This window comes from Zalophus californianus, chromosome 4, assembly GCF_009762305.2.
Source record: "Zalophus californianus isolate mZalCal1 chromosome 4, mZalCal1.pri.v2, whole genome shotgun sequence".
In the NCBI taxonomy this organism is placed as follows: Eukaryota; Metazoa; Chordata; class Mammalia; order Carnivora; family Otariidae; genus Zalophus; species Zalophus californianus.
In genome coordinates this window covers 36,214,397-36,239,087 of record NC_045598.1, presented here as the reverse complement: position 1 = coordinate 36,239,087, position 24,691 = coordinate 36,214,397, and the positions used below count along the sequence as shown (strand labels likewise).

Genomic DNA, 24,691 nt, shown 5'->3' with positions numbered 1-24,691 from the left:
AAGCTCCTCTGAGGGCAGGGACTTTAGTTCTTTCTGTTCACTCTTCTGTTTTCCATGCCTAAAACAGTGTCCAGCACATAGCATGTACTCAAATGGTGACTATATAAAAAGGCAGAAAGAAATGAGGAGAAGAGAGTTATTTTCAGCAATCTGAACAAATCACTTAACCTATTTCAGAATCAAATTTTCCTGTTGTGTAAAATGTGGCATTTGGACTAGTTAACCTTTAGAAAGCTCTAGCATTCTGTCACACTATGCTCCTCCCATGGAGTGGTCACAGGGCTGTCCTACTGTCACAATGGGCACATAACTGTCTACTGATATGCTTTCTTTCTCTTGAATTTTGAATATAGCAGAAATATCTGACATACATTCCCCTTACTCTTCTCTGTGACTTTTATTCTGTTTCTCCCCATTATCAAGGAGAAAGGTTTGGGTTTTAGCTACTAGGCCAAAAGCAATCACCAAGGCCTACATTCACATCAGAGCAGGTTTCCTTACCTCCACTGCAGTGCGCGGCTGGAACAGGGACTGCCAGGACTGCTATGAGCTTGTGGGTTCAGGAAAAAGGCAAGAGGAGAAGTAGCCAGGGCACAATCAGCACTAAATGGGATTTTAGTGAAGTACAGGACTGGAGCTGATGTGGGTGAAAACATGTGCTGGTTTACTTCAGATCCTCGGCAAAGAGTAGAGATTCTGACAACATACCACGGTAGAGAAAAGCAGGGTCAGGGATAATTTCTCAACCAAAAAGAAACATATTCAAAGTGGGTTAGTTTAGGCAAGAGGCTCAAAAAAAAAGTGGTCAAAAATCATTCTCGAATATCATACTTCAGTGCAATGTTGGCACACAGGGACCATTGAGACTAAAATTTAATCCACAGAATTAAAACCAAAAATGTAAGCTTTGGGTATTCAAAGTATTTAGATTTGGTTTCTGGAAAAAATCTACTACAACTCACCAATTAGCAAGCAGTAAGTAATACTTTGTGTCAATGACTAAAACTTCCTAGAGAAATGTATCTATCCATAAAAGTAAAACATTAATAGTTAGATTATATCTACCATAATACCAACTTATTTAGCTAACTTTTGCCTAATGAAACCTCAAATGACATCACTTAACTCTGTATAATAAATTTTGCTTCTACTTAAATTTTAGTTTTTTAGGTTTTTTCCGCTAAAAACAACCTAACCATCTCGATAATGTGTTAAGTCCTAACGAAGACTATTAAGTAAGTAACATCATTAGACTGAAAACAGATGGTAAATATGACTTCTACTTTGTTGATCATTGATTGATATGTCACAGATGATGAAAAATAATCGACAGATGCACAGCATTTAATTTGCTATAGTAGGAACATGGCTTTCTATACAAATACCATATTTAGCCACAATATTTCATTTCAAAGATTTAAAAAAACAAGTATCGCATAAGCACCTGTTTAAAAATATTAGTTTCCTGTACTGTTATTACTGTTTATATACGGTTACATTCTACTTGTGTTTAATTACATATACTCAAAGGAAATCTTTACCTTCCTACTAATTATCCCTTTAGCTGGCTTCAGCATATTTCCCAGATGAGTACACAATATGTGGATATAAAAGGATAGAAAGACAGAGGGCAGAAAAGTATTTTAAATTCCAGGTGTGCCCAAATTTCCACAAACTCAACATATTAATAAAAATTACAAGAACTACAAAAAGCAACTTTGGCTTAATTTCTCACTTTCAAAAAGAATTTTCACTTTTCTAAAGAACTATTTCAAAAATCAGCTCCCTAGTATATATAAGCTAGAGCTAATTAGAACATACAATAAGACAGTTCTTATTAACCTAAATAATATTGCTTATACAAAATTTTAGAGTTTCAAATCTTAACACATAAAATGAGCCTTAGCCATTTTGATGAATATATAATTAAGATTATAAATCTATGAGAACCAAATCTCATTTTTTATTGTTATGTTAATCACCATACATTACATCATTAGTTTTTGATGTAGTGATCCGTGATTCATTGTTTGCATATAACACCCAGTGCTCCATGAAGAACGTGCCCTCTTTAATACCCATCACCAGGCTAACCCAACCCCCCTCCCCCGCTCCCCTCTAGAACCCTCAGTTTGTTTTTCAGAGTCCATAGTCTCTCATGGTTCATCTCCTCCCCTGATTTCCCCCCCTTCATTCTTCCCCTCCTGCTATCTTCTTCTTCTTCTTTTTTTTAAACATATAATGTATTATTTGCTTCAGAGGTACAGATCTGTGATTCCAAATCTCATTATTTGCTAGTAATTAACTCCTTGGCAAACTGGTTATACAATGAGGCTAGAGTTTAAAAAGGATTGTTTGAAAAAGGAAAAGTGATTTATAAACTACTTACTAGTTCCTCAAGGGGAATTTTCCTAAGCTAAATTCAAAGTCACTAAAACAGATACAGTGATTACCGTAGTGCACCAACAACATTTGGAGAGAGCATGATTTTGACCGCTTATGTTCTCTTAAACTACAAACTTAATTTAAAAAATTTACAATTTGGTAACAAATCCTCTTCACTTTAAATGACACTTTAGTCCATAAAGCTTCTTTTTTATGGTCTTTAACTTTTAGTCTTAGTAGGAGAATAAACACTTTTTTTAAACATAGGCCAATCTTTCCAATTATATACTTCAGACAAATCCAGTCTTCCAAAGTCTGGTTGAATCATTACTTTAATCAATGAGCATCCACTAACACAGAAAGGCAATGACCCAAAGGAACCCCACTGAAGAAGTGTGTCTATTCAAGTATACCACACTATCTCCAGGTAAGCTCTAACATTCACAGGGAGAAAGTCAAGGGCACGCCCTCCAGCCTGTGAGTTACACAAAGGCAGTTCAAGACAGATCACTGAAGTGGAATGGATTCTAGGACACTTCTTTCCCTGGTTTCCTACTTTGCTGATCAATGCACTCTGCACTTCTTCATTAAATAAGCCTGAGCAGCTCTTGGAAAAGGTACCCTGACGTGGAAGCCATCTTCCATTCCCCAGCTATGAAATCCTTATCTAAGTATTTTTCTATTTCTATTTTATTTCTCTATTGGCCAACACAGAAATAAAATTCAGGTCACACCCTAAAGGACTCAGACTTGGATCTGCAAGGGCAGATCTGAGGTCCTGAGCTGACAGGCGAGGGGCAGAAATACAATACCCTCTCTAGTCCAAGGAGAAGATACTTTCATTTCCATTTGTTTCTCACATTCATGGGCTTGTATATGCAGCTTCGACACTAAACATACATCTGCTTTCATGGCAGGAAAGAAAGATCTTCATTGTTAACCCAGTTCCCCAGGTACCTAAGCACCCCTAAAATGGTATCTAACTCAATTTTCATAATTAGGAGCCCCGTGGGCCCCTGCCAGGAACCAGTGTTTTGACCTTGAATTTGTGAAGCCAGCTCAGCCCTCTTTCTGACAGGCATCTCCAAAGCAGAGTCTTTATCCAAGCAAATAAAGTATGTTAGTTGGCATTAGTTCTTTTCCTAACATCTGCCAGTTTCCACTCAGATACCCCAGCCTCCTTACTGAATCCGCAGACATGGTGCTCCCAGTCTCTCTCTCCTCCGTTTCATCATTTTCCTGGCTACTCAAAGCTTTTGCCCTCTCACACTCGGGAGTCTTGGCAGGAAGTTCTCTCACACAAGGGGTATGCGGTCTATAAGCCAAAGGAAACTTACAAAGGCTTCCCAAACTTAAGAGAAAAATTAGAGCACTGTTCTTCAAAAACATAATATTCAGAATTTCCCCCCACCCTCTCCGCAAAAGACCTAAGAGCCCAGGAGGCAGCAGTGAGGCACAGTGAGGAGTCCCAGATCCCAAATGAATCAGCTGTCCTCTGATCTGCCTGACATCATTCACACTAGGCCTGTAACAAATCAGAGCGTCAGAGAGCACCTTGTTCCTCCTCAGTGACAAGCACCAAACTCCCTCCCCCACAAGTCAGTTGCAACCTCCAACCCTGAGGCCTGGTAGCAGTGAAGACTCTGGCAAAAATTGTACATACCAACTTGAAAACTCACACTGTGACAGAAATACCATTAACTCTGGAGGCGTGGGCCAGTATAGAACAGCTGCTGCAGTGGGCAGGGGACTGGAAGAAGGCATACTAAGATCCCAAATCAGTAAATTAAGGAGCTAAATATGTGGGTATTTCTGCAACATTATTCATTCTCAAACCCATGTCCGGTGGAGGATGACAGTCTTAATGTTAGGGCTCAAAGCATAGCCATTATTCAAATTCTGAATTTGACCAATTTAAATAAACTCTGTATTCCTTCCTTAGACAAAGTTCAGCATCATTTTTAATTCAATTTCTACTACTCTCTAATCACTTGAATAAACTTGTAGTGAGAAAAGCCATAGGAGAGCTAAGAAAATAAACCCAGAAACTATTTGGTTTAATTTCAGTCAATAACTATTAATGAAATCATTTGTATGGCAGATATTACACAAGACATTATGGTAAGCTACAGAAGAACTCTAATGAAGGGTAAGCTACTTAACTTCCATATGCTTTGTTTTCCCTATCTGCAGAATGAAAATAATTTAAGGTACCTAATAAAGAGGTTGTGGTGAAGATTAATATAAGTAAAGCAGAAAAGTGCCTAGCAAAGAGGAAGTGCTCTAGAAGTGTTAGCTATTTTTTTTTCAAAGATTTTATTTATTTATTTGACAGGGAGAAGCAGGCTCTCCACCGAGCAAGGAGCCCAACGCGGGGCTCGATCCCATAGACCCTGGGATTATGACCTGGGCGGAAGGCAGACGCTTAACCGACTGAGCCACCCAGGTGCCCAAAAGTGTTAGCTATTATTATAGTTCTTGCCCTCCAGGAGCTGGCTCCCAATGTAGAGGAGGAGAGAAGCCCAAACATACAAGGAACCATCTGACAAAAACAGCCTGGCCTGAAGAAAGCCAAGTGCTCAGGTAAAGCCAAGTGATCAAATGGAGCTAAAGGAACCAGAATAAGCAAAAGTTTTGGTCCCCTGCTTCAGAGAACCTGCCAACTCTGAAGGGTTCCTCTCATTTATTTAGATGACAAAGTATGTCAAACTATTTTTCTAGGGTAACATTCAAAGGATTAATTCCTATCCCAACCAATACTTTTTCAACTACAGGTCACAACTCTTTAGTAACTCATAAAATCAATTTAGAAGTCAAGTCCAACATTTTCTTAAAAAGGGAAAGAGAATGAAATAGAATAGAAAATACTAGAGTGCTTCACACAATAAGACCTGTTTTGTGAAATATGTATGTTTGTGACATCTATTACTGATAATACATATAAATATAAGGGCAAACAGATGTGATGGGCTGCAATGTAAGATTTATTTTTTACTAAGGGTCAGAATCTAAAAAATTTGAAAGCCACTGTACTTATTACCCAAGCAAACTCACTCTCACCTAGTAGCTACAGACACTCAATTCCTCCCATTACCAGTCTAATCACTTGGCTCTCACAGCTCCTATTTCAGAATCCCCTGCTCTCTATAAGTCCTAATGAAAATGGAAACACTCTTCAGAAATCTACAACTTCTCAATAAGTCCTGAGTCCCACTTTGGGAAAGTTTCATGATATTATCAGGGTCAGTCACAAAAGCCCACACTCCCACAACTAAGAAACCAGCCATGGTCTATCCCCATCCCAAGCCGAGGCCATGCAGTTAAGGCCAGGCCCCAAGTTTCTACTCAACACAGTCCATTCTCTAATACCCAAGCCCATTCTCCTGAGTAATAGTAATAGTAATATAATAATGATGACATAACAGCAACCAACATTTATAAGTACTTACTATGTATTGGATTTTATTCTAAGCACTCTACACATAATACCAATCCAGTCCTCATCATAGTCCTATAATACATGTGTTATTATTATAATTCCCATTATTAAAAAAAACTCACATACACAAAGAGGTTAAAATCTTTAAAGGGATGGTAAAGAGGAAAGTACCCTTTCCTCAATATATCTGCACCTAGTTACCCTACATATGAATTATGCTAGCCAGAAGTATTCCTGTGTTCAGCCAAGTTAGTGAACTGAAGTAATCTCTAGAATCAATGTTATGAACTGCTATGCTATAAATACCTTTCAGCAGAAGATTCTGACAATAGCAAATACATTTCTCTCTAGCCTGCTGTGCAATAATAAATTGGGAGAGGAGAGAGAGCATGGAGCTCCTTAAATAATGCTAAAGGTTAGAAAATATTTGATTTTTAGAGAATGAGAATCCTATCTTATGTCCTTCATCTGACCCAAAGAAGGTATAACTCTTAACTCCTAGGGTTTAACATATCCCCACAGAGAGCACTTTCTTTAAACTTACTGGCATTATAATACATTTGTGCCAATATTCCTTTAGCTTTGTCAGCGATAGGAAAGCTTAACATTTCCCTGGGATTGGACAGCACTCAACAACTTGAGGGAAGGAAAATCAAACAACCTTTTCTTATTTGTTCACACAACAACTATTTATCGACTGCATTACCACCCTTAGGGCCAGGCAAGAAAGGTCTCTGCTATGGGCTTCTCATTTTAGCAGTTATGCAAAACCACAAACGCAAAAAATAAATTCACTAAAGAAATGGGTTCCCTCTGTCACACTTGTGATCTGGAGTACTACACTGACTGACAAAGTGCAACCCTAAAAATCCATTCTTACAATTTACACTGTTCAAACCGCAGGAAAACACTTGCCCACATCTTTCTTCCTATGTATTTTTTTCTTCCTATGTATTTTTTAAGAAGACAACCATGTCCAATTGCTGTTACAGACTCTGAAACAGCAAACTTCTGAAAGAACCCTGCTGAGATTATAAAATATTTTAACAGCAAAGGGTCTTAGGCGTAAGCAAAAAGACTAATTAACCTGTCAAATCCTTCCTCCTCTCGGGTAACGTGAATGTAATAGATTTCTTGGCTAATACAAGTACTGGCTCCAAATACAGCCAAACTAACTATTTACTTGATTTCTTTCTGTTCTAATTCATGGTTTGAAAGATATTCATCATTTAGCTCAGTATTCATAACAGAGCACATGGCAGCTGAGGAACATTTTACAGAATTAAGGAATTCATATTACTAGTAAATTTATTTTTGTGCAGGTCTAGACATAACATATGTAAGGCCACAGACTAACTTTTTATACTGATAATTGTACAGTTAATGCTAAAATTGAAATGTTTTTTATAAAAACACATACTTAGATTTTTAGATCTAAAATCACAAAATTTTTTAATTTAGCCTAATTTTTTAAAAAAGATTTATTTATTTTAGAGAGAGTGCGTGAGCAGGGGGAGGGGCAGAAGGAGAGGGAGAGAGAGAACCCCAAGCAGACTCCCCACCAAGTGCAGAGCCTGAGGCCCAATCCTATGACCCTGAGGCCATGACCCCAACCAAAACCAAGAGCCTGATGCTCAACCGACTAAGCCACCCAGGTGCCCAATAATTTTAAATATTTAAAAATAAAAATAGGAAGACCTGGGTGGCTCAGTTGGCTGAGCATCTGACTCTTGATTTTGATCTTGGGTCATAAAATTGAGCCCCGCATGGGGCTCCTCACTCAGTGGGGAATCTACTTAAGATTCTTTCTCTCCCTCCCCTTCTCCCTCAGCTCATGCTCTCCTGCGCTCTAAATAAATAAATCTTTAAAAAAAAAATAAAAACAAAATAACTTTGGAAGCATGAAAATTTTCAATTTTTAACACTTTATGTTTTTTGTAAAAATATATTCAAACTTGTGCTCACTTCAACAGCACATATACTACAATTAGAACAACAGAGAGAAGATTAACATGGCTCCTGCACAAGGATGACACACAAATTCATGAAGTATTCTGTATTTTTATATTTTGTAATATATTTTTGGAAACTGAAAAAATATGTATTCAAACTTGGTACTCTCTGAATACAATTACATTTTATTTTTAAATCCTCTAGATCATTATAATAATGACTATGAGCTATAATCAGGACAGAGACAGAAAAGCAGGGAAGTGGAGCTTAAGAAAAAGAAATAGGGATGCCTGGGTGGCTCAGTCGGTTAAGTATCTGACTCTTGGTTTTGGCTCAGGTCATGATTTCAGGGTCATGAGATCAAGCCCCATGTTGGGCTCCACACTCAGCATGGAGTCTGCTTGAGATTCTCTCTCCCTCTGCCTCTGCCCCTCCCACTTGTGTGATCTCTCCCTTTCTCTCTCAAATAAATCTTTTAAAAAAGTAACAATAAAAAATAAATCTTTAAAAAAAAGAAATAGAAAATCTACAAATAAGTTGGTTTGCTTAAATGAAAAAACAAAACTAATGAAAGTGAACAGACTTCAGCACACACAGAAAGCACACATACAATTATCAGTGGTAAAGAAAAGATAATAAACAGAAAATAAGCCATTATATTCAAAGAAGTGAAGCAAATGTCAATATAGAAAGCAAGTATAATTGTTCTTAAAATAATATTATCTATCCAATATTTAGCCAAATATAAAGGTGTTTTTTTCTCCTGTGGTTTAATGGTGAAGTAATCATAGAAAACAAAGAAATATTTATAGGTTTAATGTAAATTATTTTGAAATTTGACACTAAAATCGCTAAACATTTAAGCTGGATAAAAAAATGATGAAACAAATGGTCACTGACAAGAATAAAGACTTAAATGAAAGTAGCAATTTTACTGATAATAAAGTGAGAAAAAAATCGTACCTAACTTTTTAAAAATATATATATGACTCAGTTCTATAGATGATAACAGGAACAAAAGTCATGTTGAACAACTTTGTTATATATATTACTGAGTTACCTGAAGAGGAAAATGAGGAAGTAGAAATGAGAATTTCATTAACTGGAAACAAAATACAGGTTCTGACTTATGAGAGAACTAAAAAAACTCTCAATTTTAGGCATTAATATTGTCAAACTTTCACCTGCAACTATGACAGAGTTATGGAAACAAACTTTACCATTCTACTACAAAGCCCCCTAAAACTAGACAAAACATATGAGGCAGTAGTTTTCAGGCACTAGGAAAAGGCAACACAAAAATGCAAACCCAGAAAAAAGGGAAACTCAAATGCAGAGACATCCCGGTTGTCCCTTCCCTCTACTTGGGAACAATTTTCTTACAGTAGCACAGAGAACTACAGTTCAAGCAAAACACAGTAGTTCCACTAAGCTGAGAAGGCACAGGTTAGAGTTCAGGGCAGCTAACCAAACATACATTGAACATTCATCAAGAAAGACCACAAGCTAGGCCATAAAAGAAGTCTCAAGAAATTTCAAAAGATTGAAATCTTATAATGTTATCTGAACACAACAGAACTCAAAATCAATTACAATTTTTAAAAAGCCTACAGGATTCCCCAACATTTGAAAATAAAACCACACTTCTAAATAATCTATTGGTCAAAGATGAAATGACAAAAGAAATTAGAAAATAATTTAGATTCAATTAAAATTAATACACAAGATATCAAACTTTATAGTATGCAGCTAAAGGAGTCCTTAGAAGGAAATTTATAGCTTTAAATGCTTATGTTAAAAAAGGAAGATCTAAAATCACTAACTTATGCCTCTACATTAAAAACTGGAAAAAGAAAAGCAAATTAAATTCAAAATACAAGAATACATAAAAGTAAAAACAGAAATCAATGACTGAAACACTGTCTGTCAACTATACTTCAATTAAGGGGGGGGCTGGATAGAAGAGCCCTGTCACAAGCTCTAGAAGCTGCCTGGATGGTTTAAGACATGTTTAAAAAAGAAGAAATCAATGACAGAAAAGAAGTAGAAAAAATTAACAAAACCAAAAGTGGGTTCTTTGAAATTATTAATAAAATTAATAAAAATCTTTGTAAGAGAGGGGTGTTTGGCTGACTCGGGTTGGTAGAGCATTCAACTTTTTTTTTTTAAGATTTTATTTATTGATTTGACAGAGAGAGAGATAGCACAAGTAGGCAGAGAGACAGGCAGAGGGAGAGGGAGAAGCAGGCTCCCCGCCGAGCAGGAAGCCTGACGTGGGGCTTGATCCCAGGACCCCGGGATCATGACCCAAGCTGAAGGCAGCCACTTAACCGACTGAGCCACCCAGGCGCCCCGAGCATTCAACACTTGATACTGGGGTCATGAGTTCAAGCGCCACGTTGGGCATAGAGTTTACTTAAAAGAAAAAAAAAAAAAATCCTAGTAAGACAAATCAAGCAAAGGAGAGAAAACACAGATTACCATTCTTAGGAATAAAAGATCGGTTATTGCAACATTTCAACAGACAATAAAAGAATGAGAATACCATGAATAACCTACGCCAGTAATATATAAGATGGATAACTTACATAAAAAAGTTCAGGGGTGTCTGGGTTGGTTAAGTATCCAACTCTTGGTTTCGGCTCAGGTCATGATCTCAGGGTCCTGAGACTGAGCCCCAAGATGGGCTCTGTGCTCAGTGTGGAGCGTGCTTGGAATTCTCTCCCTTTCCCTTTCCCTCCCCTCCCCCCACTCATTCTCTCTCTCTCTCTCAAATAAATAAAATTGGGGCGCCTGAGGGGCTCAGTTGGTTAAGCATCTGCCTTCAGCTCAGGTCATGATCCCAGGGTCCTGGAAGCAAGCCCCGTATCGGGCTCCCTGGTCCGCGGGAAGTCTGCTTCTCCCTCTCCCTCTCCCTCTGCTGCTCCCCCTGCTTGTGTGCTCGCTCTCTCTCTCTCTGTGTCAAATGAATAAATAAAATCTTTTTAAAAATAAAATAAAATCTTTTTTAAAAGTTCAAAAAATATCTTACCAAAACTTACTTAAGATACAGACAATATGAATTACGCTAAGTGACAGAAGCCAGACATAAAAAGGCAAATATGGTGTGGTTCTATTCCCATGCAATACTGAGAATAGACAAATACATGAGAAATTAAGTAGAACAGAGATACCAGGGGCTAGGAAAAGTGGAGAATGGGAAATTATTACAAAGTTTTTACTTACAGTGATGAAAAAGTTTAGAAATATAGTGGTGATGATTGCACAACACTGTGTATGAACTAAATGCCATTAAATTGTATACCTGAGAATGTGTACAATTCAACAGCAAAATTCTGTTATATGTATCTTATCACAATTTTTAACTTTAAATATTAATTCAAAAGGGTTTAAGACCCAAACATAAAAGCTAAAATTATAAAACTTCTAGAAGAAAACATTGGAGAAAATCTGCATGATCTTGGGATAGGCAAGGATTTCTTAGACAGAGGATGAATACTCACAAATCGACCTCAGAGTAAAAAATGAAAACTCACAAACTGAACAACATCAAAATTAAAACCTTATGCTTTTTGAAAAATACCATTCCATGTATCTTTCAAAGGAAAAGGCAAGCCATAGACTAGAGGAAAATAGTCACAATATATCTGACCAAAAAAAATCTGTATCTGGAATACATATACGTCTCTTACAACTCAATAATAAACCAAACAATTCATTTTTTTAAGTGAGCAAAAGATTTGAGCACACATTTCACAAAAGAAGATATATAAATAGCTAATAAGTATATGAAAACATGTTCAACATCATTTTTCATCTGGTAAATGCAAGTTAAAACTACAATGCAATACCACTACCCACCCACTAGAATGGCTAAAATTTAAAGTCTGACCATAACAAGTGGGCCAACTAGAATTCCCGTAGCACTAGTGGGAGTATAAAATGGTACAACTATTTTGAAGAATTATGTGATGGCTTTTTATAAACTTAAACATACACTTAACATTTATCATTTGATGGGAAGACAAAAACCAAAGAAATCTGTTTGGCAGTTTGGCTCTTTAACTTTTTAGAAGATTAAAAATATTTTAATCAAATGAATTTTCACATAGCAAATACAAGGAAAGTGACATTGAAATATAAGGAAATAAAAGAAAATGTAAAAAGTACATCTGCATCATGTATTCATTTTCTATTGAGTAACAAATTACCTCAAATGTAGCCACTTAAAACAATAAACACTGATTATTTCACAGTTTCTGTGAGTCAAAAATTCAAGCACAGCTTAACTAGGTCCTCTGCTTAGGGTCTCTCAAGGCTACAGTCACAGTGTCACCTGGGTTGTATTCTTTCTCAACATGGCTGCTTACTTCCTCAAACCAGTACAGTCTCTATGATGAGTCTACTAACTAGACAAAGTCTTATATACCATAATATAGTCACAGGAATGGTATCTCATCACCTGTACTATGTTCTATTGGCTAGAAGCAAATCACAGGTACTGTCCACACTCAAGAGGAGGAGGAGACCATGAGGAGGAGGAGACCATAGGAACCACCTTAGATTATGTTCACCATACATGACTATGAAGAAGATTCGCCACCAAATAATCTCAAACTGATTTCTATAGACTACTTTGAGACCATCACAGATTAAGATTTAGTATGAACATACTGCTATTTTTGGTTTTCTTTATAATATCCCAGCACTGAAAAGATTAAAGAAGATCCTAAGAACTGTTACATGGTCTTAGACAATGCTTTTAAGAAATGGTGAAACTGCAATAACAGTGATAACAACTTATAAGATGATATTAAAACATTGTAATATCTTCTATGACAACAGTAATTTATGAAACTCCATTACAAAGTTTGATGTGTGAAATTCAAGGCCAGCAGAATAAATGCCTTCTAAAGAGAACTTAACTTTTTAAAAGTAATGTAAGAAACAAAATGGCTCAAGGTTTGTTAATTTGGCACTGTTGTCAAAATAACACAATTTAAAAAGCTTTTAGTACATTTTTATTTAACCGAGTATAGTATATTCAAAATATAATTTCAATATATAATATGAAATATTAATGAATTATTTAACATTCTTTTCTCCCAGTTTTATTGAGATATAATTGACATAAAGATAATACCATTCATTTTTTTTAAATCTTAATTACAACAGTGATTTTGCTGAAATAAAGGCAAGGAAAACTACAGACATTTTAATAACTTACGAATGGTTTGCCTTCACTTTACTGCTCAAATAGATGAATACCCAGATGGGAAGAGCATTAATTAAATTATTATCCTTGATATTTTGCTAACTTTCAATCATACAAAAATTGATAATGGAAAAAAATTGATAACTGGTTGTAACATCTGGGTGGTTCCCTTGTTAATGATGAGTTGTTCATCTTTAAATGTTTTCATTTTAGATCTAGGTAAGAACCATGATTTTATCTTTTTTGGAAAATTACCTGTTAAACAGTGCTGGAAGTCCTCCACCAAAAATGCCCAATGGATTCACCTCACAGAGCCACAAGAGGTAAGTGTATCTCATGTGGGCTGCCCAGGAATGTCTTTTCTTGACTTCCAGAGGTAAATCTGAAGTTTGCTGACTCTCTACTTTTATAAATTTATTTTTCCTCTATATAATCAGGTTTCATTTTAGGTTTGTTTATAGCTAAGTTACTCCCATTGGTGATAGCAGCGATTAGGATACTGTTTTCATGGCCTGACCTCTCTCAGGTATATACCAAAAAAAAAAAAAAAAAGGAAACATATGTCCATAAAAAGACTTGTACATGAATAATCACAGCAGCTTTATTCATAATATCCAAAAACTGGAAGCAAACCAAATATCCATCAGAAAAATAGTGGTATGTTCACACAAGAAAATACTAAGCATTAAAATGAACAGGAGCAGGGGCGCCAGGGTGGCTCAGTCGGTTAAGTGTCCAACTCTTGATTTCTGCTCAGGTTGTGAAATCAAGCCCTGTGTCGGGCTGGCACTGGGCATGGAAGCTACTTGAGATTCTCTCTCTCCCTCTGTCCTTCCCCCACTGCATGCGTGCATGTGCACATTCTCTCTCACTTAAAAAAAAAAAAAATGAACAGGAGTACTGAAACATGAGGAAGCCTATTACAAAAGAGTAGCTACTGTATGAAATTCTGCCACAGGCAAAACTAATCTATAGTGCCAAAAAGCAGATCAGGGGTTTCCTGGAGCCAAGAGGTGAAAGGTGAATTGACTGCACAATGACACAAGGTATATTTTTGGGTAATAAAAATATTCTACACATTGACTGTTGTGGTAGTCTAGCTACCTCCCAAAGGCCCCACCTCCAAATACCAGAAGATTGGGAAATAGGCTTCAACATATGAACTTTGGGAGGACACAAACATCCAGTCCAAAACACTACTTAACAAATAATCCCAAAACTTAGCACCTCAAAACATTTATTATTAACTTTCTTGGTTCTATGGGTTGACTGTGATTGGCTGGACAGTCTGAGACATTTTTAAATGTTTACTTATTGATTCATTTGAAGATAGCAAAGACAAATGCATTGCATGGTAATATATTTTAGTATTATTTTAAAATTAAATCTGACCTTCATGACTCCCTAAGAACCATCCTCAAGTAGAGTATAAATATGTTACAGAATATGAAGGAAAAGAATGAAGAAAATTTAGAAAGTGAATTTTGTTTGCCATGGTTTATAATACCAATGCCATGAGTCTGAGAAGCTTTGAACTGCTTAAAATCTTAAATAAGTTTGCTTAGTTTTGATGGGCTAACTCTCCTTGGTTTACAGTTTATCGCCTTCACCTACAATATTAAAGGCTATTCTTTTCTTTTTGTGTAATATGTATAGATAGCAAATATTTTGTATCTTTTTATTTTTAAAGATTTTATTTATTTATTTGACAGAGAGAGCAAGCACAAGCAGGGGGAGCAGGAGAGGGAGAAGCAGGCTCCCCACTGAGCAGGGAGCCAGATGCAGGACTCAATCCCAGGAGCCGGGTATCATGAACTAAGCCGAAAGCAGCCGCTTAACTGAGCCACCCAGGCGTCCCAAATATTTTGTGTCTTACTAGAATAATTTTCTTTGCTTTATGCTGACTTAGTATGTCCTTAATTATTTAAGAAAACAAAGTCTCCTCATGAAAAAGCTGTGATTATTCAAATTTGGTTACCTCTATGTTTATTTTAAAGTGTTTTATTGTCGGGCATCTGGGTGGCTCAGTCGGTTAAGCGACTGCCTTCGGCTCAGGTCATGATCCTGCAGTCCCGGGATCGAGTGCCGCATCAGGCTCTCCACTCAGCGGGGAGTCTGCTTCTCCCCCCAACCCTCCCCCTCTCATGTGCTCTCTCTCTTTCTCGCTCTCTCAAATAAATAAATAAATAAAATCTTTAAAGTATTTTATTGTCAGGGATGCGTGAGTGGCTCAGTAAGTTAAGCATCTGCCTTCAGCTCAGATCATGATCCCAGGGTCCTGGGATAGAGTCCTACATGGGACTCCTTGCTCAGCAGGGAGCCTGTTTCTCCCTCTGCCTGCCGCTCCCCCTGCTTGTATTTTCTCTGAGAAATAAAATCTTCAAAAACAAAACAAAATAAAAATAAAGTGTTTTATTGTCACCTTGGTTAAGTAAATGGGTATTCTTTCTCAAGCACTAACACTATCTTAATTATTTTCAGACAACTCTTTGAAGTTTTGTCTTCCCCAAATCAGATCCTAAATATAGAAAACAATAAAACTTTCAGTATATATTTACTAACTAAAACTATCTTTGAGGTATCCCAGAGCATCCCTGGGAAAAATCACAAAGAAGTTTTCTTTCAAATTTTTAGAGAGGTACTAGAAATAGATTTGATATTTTACTTTTGATGAGTTTCATGGGAAAACTTCTCAAATCAGAAAAGACACTCATCCCTCCCTAGTTTAAATTTGTACAGGTAAAATTAATATAAATATTCTAGAAATTGTATAATTTATGGGAAACTCCCAGAGATCTGTCAAGGCCCCTCATAATGTATAATGTTTCTGTTTATGAGTCCAGATGGTGTTTTGCAAGATTTTAGGAAATAAGAGTTTAGTGTTTTCAGTCTTAATTTTGGTTATGATTTAAAATGCTTACTAGGGGGGGCGCCTGGGTGGCTCAGTCGTTAAGCGTCTGCCTTCGGCTCAGGTCATGATCCCAGGGTCCTGGGATCAAGCCCCGCATTGGGCTCCCTGCTCTGCTGGAAGCCTGCTTCTCCCTCTCCCACTCCCCCTGCTTCTGTGCCCTCGCTTGCTGTGTGTGTGTCTCTCTCTCTCTGTCAAACAAATAAATAAAATCTTAAAAATAAATAAATAAATAAAATGCTTACTAGGTTACAACTTATTTACAAATGCTTACTAGGTTACTTTTAAAATTGGAATCTAGCATTTTATTAGTTAAAATGCTTTCTTGAGGGGCGCCTGAGGTGGCTCAGTCATTAAGCATACACCTTCGGCTCGGGTCATGATCCCAGGGTCCTGGGATAGAGCTCCACATCAGGCTCCCTGCTCCGCGGGAAGCCTGATTCTCCCTCTCCCACTCCCCCTGCTTGTGTTCCCTCTCTCGCTGTCTCTCTCTCTGTCAAAAAAAAAAAAGAAAAGAAAAAGAAAGAAAATTAATTAATTAATTAATATGCTTTCTTGGGGGGCACCTGGCTGGCTCAGTCAGAAGAGCATGCTACTCTTGATCTCAGGCTCATGAGTTTGAGCCCCACAGAATGTAGGGATTACTTAAATAAATAAACTTCTAAAAATAAATAAACTGCTTACTTGGTAACAACCTTGCTTTTAAAATTTGAATCTTCTAGGTCAATGTAGTTTTATTAAAAAATACAGATGTCTAGGACTTATTCCTGACTCACTAAATCTTTTTACTTGAGATCCTTAGTATAGTCTTGGTATATACATTACGCCATAAGATTATTATTATATGTTATATATCAGGATTTTTTCCTCTGCAATAATTATGTTCATTCATGTTTTATAAATCAGCTATAATATTCACTGTCTTTGAAAAGAACTACTCTTAGAGACATTTTGCTAAAACATTTTTGAATTGGCTTTAATATTCTTGTTTTGCATGCCGCAGAAACAACTTAATTCCCTGGTTAGTTGCATTATTCTTGTTATGAACTCTCATTAGACCTTTCACGTTTAAAGATTACCAGTAATAAACTGACCACAGCTATTTTAAGTCTTTGTCATCTACAGAGAGATTTTGTTTTACACAGATGCTAGTCTGAATGATCTACAATCAATTAGAAGCCCAAGTCTGTGTTTTCAACAAAGGACTGTCTCAGAGCCCCCTGGAAAAGGACTGTAGCAGGTATCTCAAACTACTGACACTTCAAAGAATGGACTCTTGGGGACAGGCTTCTGAAGCCATCGCTTGGACAACTGGACAACTTCCAGACCATTCCAGTGGACTGAGTCAGAATTTCCAAAACTCTTTTTAGTTGAGAAGCAGACCATTAAACTAGATCCAGTGAAACGAGAATTAATTACATAGGCCTAAATGAACTAATGAGAGATGATTATAGTTATTTGGTATATTTTCTTAATATCTGTTTTCTAGATATATAAGGAAGCCTGCTCTCTTCCTTCTTAAGCTATCTAAACCTAAATAATTTAATACACTTTACTTTTGTAAAATGCAACATTCCTGAATTATACCTGATTTTCAAAGACTCTCTCCCCAGTGAGATTTAAGTCTTACTGAATTTTCTCACTGAATGCCCTTAAAATATCATTGTAAAAAAAGGTTAAACAACAAAGGATTTGGAAGGAAAAAAAAAAAGAATTTGCCTGAAATGTCATATTTGAGAATGATGCTTACTTACTTAAACCACTTTTAAGGAAATACAGTTGACTTTATGGAGCCAGTACTAAAAAACCCTCACAGGAAAATTGCCCTGGTCCCTAGCTTTCTAGGAGTCAGCCTTCTAGATGGTAAGGAAGGTCACTTCCTGGAAGGCCCAGGACCCTTAGGACATTTGGGGGATCTTAAGAATTCACCCAAATTTATCAGTACTGCAGATGAAATCTGATAGAGCATTTCTTAAACTTGGTTTTCTAGCCTCAAAATACAAATAATAGGGGCACCTAGGTAGCACAGTCGTTAAGCAACTGCCTTCATCTCAGGTCATGATCCCAGGGTCTTGGGATTGAGCCCCACATCGTGCTCTCTGCTGAGCAGGAAGCCTGCTTCTCCCTCTCCCACTCCCCCTGCTTGTGTTCCTTCTCTCGCTTTGTCTCTCTCTGTCAAATAAATAAATAAAATCTTTAAAAAAAAATACAAATAGAAGCTTTTAAAAATTCAATCTGAGATTCTTTATAAAATTTCCAGCAAAGCAAATTAAAAAGGTCTATATGGAAAATTAACATTATTGCCACCCCATGTAAATAACCAAGCCAAACTTAATAAGACCAACCTTGTTTTATGATTAAGAATAATATTTAAGATTGCTTTGGATCAAAAGGGTAAGACTGTAAGGAAACTTGGTATAATCAAAGAAAACATAATAATCTTCTGATGGAAAACTATGTATTGTTTAGAGAACATATTATTTGTTTTAGCCTTTTACTGCCTTTGAGCTATTTTACAACTCTACAAATTATAATAATTGATACTGATACAAATAGTTCTTGTCTATAGATATTATAAATAAATTCTGTAGAGTTGAGGTTCAATTGACTTCCCTTCTCCCCACAGAAAAATCCAGTTTTGTAACCATTTACAAATATATTTCAAAATTTCCTTATACATATAAAGCTATGCTTCTTTCATTTCTCTGAATCGGCCTCAACATCTGCCTGGCACCCTTACTGAGTTAAATAAAATATATAACACGTTTATTTTTTTAATCAATAGCTTCACACTTTTTGTAATTTGTTATTATAAAGCTATATTTCTCAGGATAGGAAAATAGAACAGATTTTATTTTACAGTTTGTTAGCATTATGTAAAACTCCAACTTTATATCTCCATTTGTATTTTTGTTCCAGGCTAAACAAACATTAAGAACAGGCCTAAGTGATTGTCTGCTATATGTTAAACTCTATACTAGGCCCCAGGGCCAGAGTATTATACCACACAACATGGTCCTGACCTCATGGAGCTTACCATCTGCTATGGACCAAACAGTGTCCCCACCCACCACAAAGTCATATGTTGAAGCCCTATTTGGAGACAGGTCTTTAGGAAGTAATTAAGGCTAAATGAGGTCATAAGTGTGGGGCCCTAATCTCAAAGGATTGGTGGCCTTTAAGAGGAAAAAAATCTTTCTTGTACACATGCCCCCTACTCCTCCTCTCCCAACTCCCTCACAAAAGGCCATGTGATCACACAGCAAGAAGGTGGTATCTACAAGCTAGAAAGAGAACCCTCTCCAGAAACCGATGTTGCTGGCATCTAGATCTTGGACATCTGGCCTCCAGAACTGTGAAAATACATTTCTGTTATTTAAGTCACCGAGCCTGTGGTATTCTATTATGGCAGCCCAAGCAGACTAACAGATCAAACAATGGGAGAAGACAGATAAATAATTCTTTATTTACAACTGCTGTAAAAAAACTATGAAGGAAAAGTACAGGGTTAATGAAAGTATATTCTGGGAAATCCAACTTAAAATCTAGGGATAGCACGGTATGGATGAGGTCAGAAAAGCCTCTCATAAGGAAGTGAGATATAAGCTGACACTTGACAGAAAATAAGAACTAGCAAGGTAAATATGAGGGAAAAAACATTCCAGGTACAGGGAACATACTGTGCAAGATATGGAGACAAAGACAGGAACCAGATTGTGTAGTTTTAAGGGCCATGTCAAGACTTTCGGGTATGATCCCAAGAGTATTAAAAAATTCACTAAACAAGTTCACATAAAGATCTAATAACCAAATCTGCACTTTAAAAAGCTTTTTCTGGCTACTATGTGATAGATGGGTAATAGACTGGGGCTAAGCAATGCTAGACAAAGAAAGACCAGTTAGGAAGTTATAGCAGCAACAGAGGCAAGAGATTACAATGGCTTGGACTATATGGACATACCAGGGATAGTAGAAAGAAGTAGAGGAAATATTTGAGAGATATTTTGAGAGGCATAATAGAAATGGGTTGTAGGTGTAAGGAAGAAGAAGGTAATAAAAACAAAGTTTTCTATCAGGAAGTGATACCATTTAGTAAGCTAGGGAATATGAGAGGAGTAGGTTCTTGAGAAGGATAATGACTTCAGTTTTATAAATGCTAAAGTTTAGATGTTTCTGAGATATCCAAGTAGATTATAGTGAATTGGTAGTTGTGAGGTCTAGAGATATCAATGTGAGGAGAATTAGCATAACAAAAGCAATTCTAAAAATAATAATGAGCTCTCAAAGATTTTCAATTTGCAAGTCCTGTGTCCACATGCTCATGGCTCACTGACAAAATACAACCATTTTTTAACAACAAAATGGCTCCTGCTAGAAAATTAGTGATGACTATTATTCTATCCCTGCCAACCTCAGCCAACCCCTGCCTTACCACTGGAGATAGAGAACCTATGTGAAATCATTTCCTATATAAGTGCAATTAAAAAAAAGAAGACACACTATTAAGTATAGCACAGAGCTATTACTCTGGCCTTCAGAGTCCTTAAAACTACCAAAATTTCCTGATTTTCAAAGTCCACAGAGAAACTAAAGGCACCACTGATAACACAGATAACTGTATCAGGCACCACTGATAACACACAAAGGGCTTACTATGTGTAGCAGGTGGTATCTCTTTTCAGCACATTCTCCAGAAGCATTTATCCAGGCAAATACCATTAAGTTGCATCAGAGTGGGAAAGTACCTGATACTGTTTCACATGTCAGTTTCATAGGGGCAAAAGTTAGACACATCATATCCTCGAGCCCCAGGAACTCCTCCCTGCCCACTATCACTGCATTTACTTATACCTGACATTTACTTTTATCCAATGTCTGATGTCTAAGTCCACTGCCTAAATGAGTAAGCCAACAATGCAAAAGGATAACTATTCCCAAGGACTCTAAGAATAAAGATCACCAATAGCAACACACACACACATACACACACACACACACACACACACACACAGACGACACACCCTGACAGGTGCTTCAGCTACCTCTTCACTCCTATAGTCTGTTCTTCACCTCCACTGGAATGCTCACAGCCTCAAAGAAATAAAGCAATGGCATTTCAAGAAATATGAAGATAATTACCTTAAGTTGTAATGAATAGTAGAAGAGCTTAACTTTCTGGGTAACTAGAGACATAAACACTATTTACATTGAACTCCTAAGTGTAGGGTCTAGGTATTGGTCCTGAAATCCACAAACAAAAAAGCAATCCTATTTGAAAGGAAATGCCAAAGGAGGTCTGCCTCACAAAGCTGGGCAAAGGAAGCTATTCAGAGCTGGTCCAATTGAGAAAAAGCAAAATACAATATTCCCATAGTATATGGGAGAACCAAATTCCATACAATTTGGAAAACAAATACAAATAGTTAGAACTTCATTCTCTCTCAATTCTTTTTCCACAGATATGTACACTTTTAACAAGGTTATCAACTCCTCTAGGTCTGATATTCTAGACTACATTTTTTAATGCATTGAAAAATATCCACATGGGCTTGAGTGTGAAATAGCTTTCTAAAAATGAAAATTTTATTTCAGAAAGCTACATCTAATATAAATGGTATGAGCCAGGCCAAAAGAACTTACATAACCAACTTGCCCCAACAAAGCCCTCATCATTGCAGGCCTGGATTTTCTCATTGCCCATACTGGAATTTAGTTGCTCTCTTCCCTTACGTGATCAAAGCCAATCGTGAATATCCTGTGGCTTTTCTAAGGTGCACTATTGTTCATTTAACTTGGTTTAGCATCGTACTAAGGTTAACAAAACAAAACACACCTACTGGCCTGAAATGGTGTTATTTAGGCCAAGTCACTAAACCAAGGCATAATACCTAACCTAATTGCACTTACAACCTCTCCCAGAAACGTAGTCTTAACAGGTGAAGAATTTTCTGGTCAGCACCAATAAAGCTAATCTGTCACATGGGCCCTCCCCATCCACCTACTAAAACCCTTTCATCCCCAGATGTGACCTTACCTGAAATAACCCTTTTTTCTGTTTATGACTTCCTTGTCCTGCCTTTAAAAACCTTTCCTTTTTGTAGCCCTTTGGAACTCTCCTCTACTTGTTAGGTGGGATGCTGCCTGACTCATGAATCATTTAATAAAGCCCATTACATCTTCAAATTTATTAGGTAGAATTTTGTTTTTCTTAACATTAATTTGTGTTTCTGAAGAATTTACGGCTTCTAAAAGGTAATTATGGCCTGCTAATAATAAAAGCAATAATACACTACTGGGTTTTTTGAAGTTTATTAATAACAGGTACTGCACTAACTTCTATAACAAATAGCTGAGGGCTTAATTGCAGGCACTATGCCATTCACTTTACATGCATAATCTTCTTCAAATAAACTGAGGTAACCAAGGCTACTGGGGACAAATTGTCAATGCTCCTGTCTAAGGCCAGTATTTCAATAAGTGCCTAGATATGTGTCCTCCATTTTAAAAAAATATTTTATTTATTTGAGAGAGAGCACACACGAGCAGGGGGGAGAGGCAGAAGCAGACTCCCCGCTGAGCAGGGAGCCCGATGTGGGGACTCGATCCCAGGACCCTGAAATCATAACCTCAGCTGAAGGCAGACGCTTAACTGACTGAGCCACCCAGGCGCCCGTGTCCTCTATTTTTGCCTACTATGACATTCCAGCAATTGTTCATCCTCTCACACATTAACTTTTCCTTCTCTACTGGATAATTTCATTGAAATAAAAACATAATGTAATATCTCCCATCTACATTTTAAAAAGAGGGGGAGAAAACTCCATGACCTTTTCCAGCTATCACCTAATTTCTATGATCCTCTTTTCAGCAAATCTCTTTGAAATATTACTCACTAATCCTCCCCAAAACATCAGAAAAGGAACAAGAATAATTAAGTGAAATTCTATATGCTCTTCACTTAGATTTGCTTTTTTCTCTCCCTCTCCTCTTCCTCTCTCTGTGCACACAGGCAGGCAGGCAGACTCGCACACATGCAATTACTTTTTGTTAATTAGCTGAACCATCGGCAAGTCATCTGTAAACACCGTAAAACCTCCTCCCTCAAATACTTCCACAATTAATCCTTGCCTAACAAGAGAGAACCACCATACAACTGTCCCACTAGAAAGTTTAACACTGACACAATAATATTATCGAATAAAAGTCCACATTCAAGTATCAATTGTCCAATGTCCTTCAACTATTTTTTTGTAAATCCAGGATCCACCCAAGAATTAAGCATTACATTTATTCACCAAGTCTCTTTTGTATCTAGTAATCTAGAACATATCTTTAGTCTTTTTTTTTAATCTTTTACAATTTCAACATTTTTGAAGAGTCCAGGCAAATAGTTTCTACAGATTGCCCCCTCAGTTTGGACTTTTCTGATTGTTTCTTCCTATAGTACACTGAGGTTAAACATTTTGACCCAAATATTACACAGATAATACTGTCTCCCATTCTCTCTTGAACCCATTCAATTCAAGTTCTATACCCACTTCCCATCGATATTGTTCACCTAGGTCACCATTAGGAAATTCCCTATTACTAAATCCAAAGGTCAATTCTTTTTTTTCCTTTAAATTTTGTTATTGTTATGTTAATCACCATACATTACATCATTAGTTTTTGATGTAGTGTTACATGATTCACTGTTTGTGCATAACACCCAGTGCTCCACGCAGAACGTGCCCTCTTTAATACCCATCACCAGGCTAGCCCATCCCTCCACCCCCCCTTCCCTCTAGAACCCTCAGTTTGTTTTTCAGAGTCTATCATCTCTCATGGTTCGTCTCCCCCTCCGATTTCCCCCCTTCATTCTTCCCCTCCTGCTATCTTCTTTTTTTTTCTTCTTAACATATATTACATTATTTGTTTCAGAGGCACAGGTCTGTGATTCAACAGTCTTGCACAAATCACAGTGCTCACCATAGCACATACCCTCCCCAATGTCTATCACCCAGCCACCCCAACCCTCCCACCCCACTCCCACTCCAGCAATCCTCAGTTTGTTTCCTGAGATTAAGAATTCCTCATATCAGTGAGGTCATATGATACATGTTTTTCTCTGATTGACTTATTTCGCTCAGCATAACACCCTCCAGTTCCATCCACGTTGTTGCAAATGGCAAGATCTCATTCCTTTTGATGGCTGCATAATAGTCCATTACACACACACACACACACACACACACACACACACACACACCACATCTTCTTTATCCATTCATCTGTCAATGGACATCTTGGCTCTTTCCACAGTTTGGCTATTGTGGACATTGCTGCTATAAACATCGGGGTGCATGTACCCCTTTGGATCCCTATATTTGTATCCAAAGGTCAATTCTTAAGTGTTCATCTTACATAACCTGTCAGCAGCAGCTTTTAGCATACTTTCTTCTTGTTGCTTTGGAAACACCACTCTCTTCTGGTTTTCCTCCAACCTCACTGACTGCTCCTTTCCAGTTTTCTTTACCAATGGATTCTCCTTACCTCCTAACCAGTAAACACTCAAGTGCCCCAGGGCTAGACTCACTCACTCACCAGGTCAGTGCCGCTCAAACCAGCTGTGGTGAAGAAGCATGTGAAAATTTTAATCTACCACAAACCACTGCAAGATACAATAAATATGAAATAATAGAAAAATTGGGGCGCGTGGGTGGCTCAGTTGTTGGGCGTCTGCCTTCAGCTCGGGTCGTGATCCCAGAGTCATCGGATCGAGTCCCGTGTGGGGCTCCCTGTTCAGCGGGAA

General features: G+C 37.3%; 1 protein-coding gene and 1 non-coding gene across 2 annotated transcripts in view; one reads left to right on the top strand and one right to left on the bottom strand.

Moving 5' to 3' along the window:
* MAST2 (microtubule associated serine/threonine kinase 2) overlaps positions 1 to 24,691 on the bottom strand; it is a 223,286-nt gene that overhangs the window by 99,896 nt on the left and 98,699 nt on the right.
* LOC113917202 lies at positions 7,782 to 7,888 on the top strand. The gene has a single exon (XR_003518160.1). It is a non-coding gene; the product is annotated as a U6 spliceosomal RNA (small nuclear RNA).